This window comes from Arachis ipaensis, chromosome B07 (assembly GCF_000816755.2).
Source record: "Arachis ipaensis cultivar K30076 chromosome B07, Araip1.1, whole genome shotgun sequence".
Taxonomy (NCBI): Eukaryota; Viridiplantae; Streptophyta; class Magnoliopsida; order Fabales; family Fabaceae; genus Arachis; species Arachis ipaensis.
The window spans coordinates 103,577,647-103,583,988 of NC_029791.2; positions in this window are offsets into that span (position 1 = coordinate 103,577,647).

A 6,342-nucleotide genomic window follows, 5' to 3' on the forward strand; every position below is an offset into this window, starting at 1 on the left:
TTAATATTATAATTATATAAGTTTTTTTTGGGTATTTTGGGTAATGAATAAAGTTTAGGGGTAAAATGAGTATTTTATAAAAGTTCACGATTATTTTTATAAATATGAAACAAAGAGTGAATGCTTAAATATAGTTTTATAAAATATTGAGGTCAAAAATAAAATATTAAGGAGTTCGTGGTTTAGAAAGTAATTAATAAAAGTTTGAAAATAAGGTTTTATAAAATAAGTTTTAAGAGTATTATAAATATTATTTTAAATATTTGTTTAAAATTACTCATTTATATTAGAGTAAATTATTATTATAATTATTATTTATCAAAGATATTATTTTATAAGAATATTATTATATGTATTATGAAGAATAAAATAGAGAATAGTAAACAGAGTAATCTTAAAAGCTTTAGAAAGCACCACTTAATTAAAGAACCTTATGATTCTTTTTCTATAAAATACTTAGTGGATGGTGAGAGAACAGTGTGAAGATAGTTTGAACTTTTAAGGATAAATAAATAAAAGACTGAAGAAAGAGAGGAGATAAATCGACACGTGTGATTACGGAAAGGTCACGAGAGGGTAACAATAGTATGGTTATGGTGCCGAAGGATAGAAATTAACAAGTCGTGAGCTTTGTGTGTGAATGATTGTTCGGGGACGCCCGTAAATATGGAATGGCTTCCAAGGGCAAGGGTCACATGCTTCAGCTGAAGAATCAGCGCCTGCAAGTACTTGCAGAGGTCATGTATGTTCAACATACTTCAGCTGGAGAATTAGCGCCTACAAGAAGTAAAACTTGCAGAGGTTATGTCGCTAGAATGTCTTATCCGACTTGCGAGTCGGATTGCGTTGGGTGTAGGTCAAAACCGATAAATGAGCTCATTACCTACGATAGGACTAGGCATGCATCATCCTTGTTTGCATATTTTGCATTTGGTTCGGTGTTGTGAAATGTTTGTGATTGCTTGAGTGTGTTTGTGATTTTCATTGCTTGTTAATTTGAACTTCTATGACTGGTTATTGTTCTGGCTCCTTGTGTCGGGCTGCGAATGACTGAAATGTGATAATACGAATTTAATTATCTACCCCCAACCCTAATAAGAACTCCCTAGTTCTTACACCCTATTTCCACCCCATTTCAACTATAGGTGCAAAGGTTTAGTGCGGAGCCACAGGAGCATAGAAAAGAATGTTTACAAGATGAGTTGTTAGAATTTATTTTTTTTCTCGCCTTGTTAATTAGAGTTTTATTTAGAGGGGTAGGTTTTGTAATTGGTTTTATATGTGCTACTATAATATATTATTAACATTAAGTACGTGAAAAAGTGTCATATGTTTTTGTTGGAAAAGTTTTTAAGTTTTTTTCTGAACCCATCGATAGACTTACACATAAAGGCTCATACCCTATTACTAAATATACGAGAGACATCGTAATACCCCCACTATCAGAGTGATACATCCAGAAGCGTGACATTCTAATAGTAAGAATGTTACACAAGACATCCCCGAACACACTGTAGTCATAACAACTTGTACCATCACACCAGAAGAGATTTTGAAGCCTCTTGTCACCATCCAACGAGTACTTCCAGAACATTCCACAATCAGTACTCCTTAAACCTGACAAGAACTTCAACATGGCCTCAACATCTATCGCGCCTGCCCGCCTTTGCTTTTTTATTGCATTATAGATATCATTTATCTCGAACCCAACAGTTTCGAATCCCCTGACTGATTGGCAAAAGCGTGGAATATCGTCGGCACTCGCAAGCCATCTTTTCTCATTTAATTGATTTGGTTCAAATCACCTTCCTTTACTGATCTATGTGCCCGCATCAGACCCCTAAACCTCGCATCTAACATGGCTATCACAAAATTGTTCAACATACCATTGCCCACTAGTATCATCAACGTGCACCTTTATCCGAGCTTCACACCCGCACCGTGTGATAGGTTGAGTATCCATCTTCCTGTCTCCCTGCTGCATGTGTTTCCCCTCTTGCTCTCTTTTCCTCAAGCACACGAATATTTGCCAAATGATTTTACCCTCCAACCCCTACTTTGTTCTACAACCCACCTTCGATCTCCTCACCGAGAATCCTTTAATGCGACCATATTCGTTGTAGTAGTCATAAGCTGCCTGCAAATTTATGAACTCCGTCATTAGGATGTCCTTTGCTGTCAGGGCTGAAAATTCAATTGCATCAAACGACCCAATCCCATCAACAATCATCATTGATTCTTCTACTTCTATGTCTGCATCTGCTTCTGACAAATCCACCGCTTCTGTTTTCTCCATCAGAATGGTTTCGCTGTTCATCCCATCCTCCCCAATCTAAAACATACAACATAGACCATGGGTGACACCAAGCAATGGACCACATCAACATAAACCGGTCAATAAAAAATCATAAACTTAAAAAATGAACAACACACATACCTGCGGTGCATGGACTCGGTTAAAATTAGATGAAACCTCGTAGCTTCATTCCGCAAACACATTCGCCTGTCACAATTCACATATCCCACTAAGTGAAACTTGGCATTATCAATCATAAATACGAACACACAGCTATATCACACACCTCCTAAAATAATCTCATACATATGCCGGATCCAACTACAATTCATTCATATGTAACAACCAATAGCAATTTCAACACACATTTTAATTATTTTCAATTCCAATTCATCTGTGTATCTCTCTAAATGGCAACTTCCAACATCAAAAACTTATAACTGTTGTCAACAGCATAAGAAAAATTACACACATCATACCATCTGGACAAGGATTACAAATGGTCCAAACTTACTCTTCCATTATTTCATCACTACATTCATCATATAAAGGTTTCACAGCTGAACACATCTCATTAATGGGAACAAAATTTTCCGTAAAATTTTTCTTCTTCCGTTTTAATTTTAATCTCCACAACTTAAAAATAGTGACTAACCATATTAAATTCATAACAAAATCAAACATTTGAATTCTATATATTCATACCCACATCGGACACCACAGACATTGCAACATCAAATTTGTCGTCAATTCGGAGATACGGCAAAGGCACGATCTCCCAACTGAAACTAATTTTGGGAGCATACCTCTACCAACCTCCGACGACATTATCGAATTGTAAATAACTCAACGTGATCGACACAACATACCTACGTCGTTGGTTGCCCATGTGGTCCATTACCTTCCCTTATGGTGAACCTCAAGTCGGCCAGATCCCGATCTATGCTTTCGCGCTGTTCAATCACTCGTTCTCCTCCGTCCTGAAGCATTGTCTCCTTCTAGGTGGTCCAAACGAAGCTTCCCAGTGACTCCAACCTAGCTTAACCCTACCTATTAATGGATTTTGGTGCTTTCTTGTAATAAGAAATTCTCACCTCGTAAATAACTTTCTCTATTTTTCCGAAATTTTTTCCAACCGTTACTCTTCTTTATTTGTAAACCAACCCCTATGTTTTTCATTAATTTTTCTTATTACTTGGTTCTTCAAGGTCCAAAAGATACTTTTTCCACCGAAAAAAATTCCTTTAAAAAAATACTTGCAAATTTAAAAGTGTTCAGATTTCTTTGAAGAAAAAGAAGTATTTTATTATGTTGCAACATATTGTGAAAATTTAGAAATAAAGGAGATTTTGAGTTCTCTCTTTTTTCTTTTTAATAATTTTTTAAATTAAAGATTGTATTGTCTATCCGTTTATAGTTTATCATAAAGAATATAGAACTAATACTTTATTTTTTTTGTTAACTAAGGAGCCATGGGCCCAAAACAAAGAGAAACCTACACTACATTATTAATCCTTCGTGGGGGAAGGCTCCCCATAGCATCACAATTTAGAAGATGAATGATCCCTACAGGAGGACTATTCTAAATCTGAGTATTAAAGTCCTGGTTCAAACTCCAATTGACTAGCCAATCTGCACAACCATTGGCTTCTCTATAAGCACGTGAAATTTTGACCTGTCGATTCCTTGATAGAAGATCGCAAATCCTGTGGTAGAGTATAGATCCTTCTCCCTTCTTCTCCTTCCAATGGGTTATGCTTGATATGGCTGCATTGGAATCACTTTCAATCCACACTCTTCTAAAACCAAGGGTCCAACACATCTCCAGGCCTATAAAAATATCCCACAATTTCGTAATGAAGGCTGAACAGACTCCCAGCCTTCTCGTAAAATCCATCACCCATCTTCTTTGGCTATTTCTGATAAGCCTGTCGCATCCTGTCTTCACTGGATAAGATTTCACCGCTCCATCTATATTCACTTTAATCTAATCTATCGGCAGTGGGTTCCATTTAATATTAATCTCAATTCTAACTTTAATACTTTTTTTAGAGAGCCACTCAGATAAAGTTGTTAAAAATGTCTTTTTTTAAATGATATTTTTAATAATTAAAATTCAACACATATAACCGATTAAACTGTATTATTTTTATTAAAATTGACCTGACAAAAAATTAGTTTTGTCAAAAAACTAATAAATTATATTTTGAATCGGTCTGAATTAATATTTTTTAATAAAAAATTATTACAATATTTTTATTATAATTTTAGTTATTTTTTATAATAAGGATATTGTAGTTATTTTTTATAAAAAAATAATATTAATTTAGACTAGTTCAAGATTTAATTCACTATTTTTCGGTCAAATTAATTTGTCTGGCCTAATTTTGATAAAAAATAACACAGTTTAATCGATTATATGCATTAAATTTTAATTATTAAAAAATATCTTAAAAAAAATATTTTAAGCATCTTTATTTGAGTGATTTCTTTTTAATATCTATAAATGTTGTTCGGCTTTTTTTATAAATAAAAGTTTTTTATCCTGTAAAGAAAATTACATTGGATCGAGTAAATACTTAGGCTCAACAATGATTTACTGGATCGGCTTAGACCCTCAGTTATTTTTGTTTTTTGGTTGACTTAGACCCTCAGGCTTAGCTCTCTTTAAAAATAACTATAGATTACTAACAAACAACAAAAATAAATCTTAAATACGAAAAAGAACCGGTTTATTTGCACTCACCAAATCCGACCACAGCCCATGTGCGGGGATGCCCCATCCCTACCTTTTCTTTTCCTTTTGTTATTCTCAAATAGAAACTGCCAAAAGCACCTTCCTATTCTCTCTCGTCTCTCTATACCGCACAAATGTATTTGAGGCTTTGAGCATCATATTATACCCATTTATTTTGACATTATAATCTTACTTTATTTTAAAAAAATAACTATTATTAAAAGAAACAGAATGAACCATACTTTAAGACGCAAATTAGTTATAATTCAAATAACATAATCTTTCTTTACTTACCTAAAAAGTCACAAATTTGAGCCTTCCTATTTTGATAAAAAAAAAGAAAAGAACGACACTTTAGGGCACTTTATAAATGACCAATAAGAATGATTAATCATGCATGTTCTATATTCTTCTAAGATCACTATACAAGATTTCTATACGAAAAATATTGACCATATATGGTTCTTTCAGGTGGAAATGCTGTGTATGTATGTGCTTGTAAAATCAGGGAAATTAATAATGTGCTGATAATGGAGGGATTATGATTTATGGGTCCACTTTTCCTTGTTTTGGTTAGCAGGATGCATCCCCCCTAATTATCCCTATTTGCATAAATAGGATATAGAACCCCACCTTTTAGGACTTAAAAATCATGCCCTTTATTCGACTATTCGTTCAATTCAATAATGTTTTATATAAAGAAAACTTTAAAGAGCAACAAATAATTTTTCAAATAGTGTTAGTAGCAATAATACAATGTTATTCCATCATATATTTACTTTAAAGGATTCTTAAAATTTGACTTCATCGCGGCGATTAACGCATTTTGCAGCAATGATGAAACAAAACATCCACATAATTCAGAAGTAAATTTTTCTTGATTCAATTATTCAATAAGAGGGGGATGCTAGAGAGCCAGTAGTTTTTGTGATTTGTAATTATTAATTAACTATTAGTAATATTTTTAATGGTGTGAGATTATATTTAATAGTATGAGATTACTCACTTTTTTTTTGTTAATTAAATATTGACCAAATTTTAATAAAAACAAGACTTTTTCATTATTTTTAACTACTGTATATAAATACGGTAAAATATTATATACATATACGATATTGTAGAAAATAATTAGAAATTTTTAAGTACAAATAAAGGAGTTCTCTTCTCAGCATTGTTCATCTCTTCTTCTCATCATAATTTTCTCTTCTCTCTTCTCTTCTCTTCACTCTTTTCTTTTCTTTTTCTTAATGCACTTTACTGTACTCTTCTCTTTTTCTTAGCGCGCTCCATTCTTTTCTTCTTTCTTCTA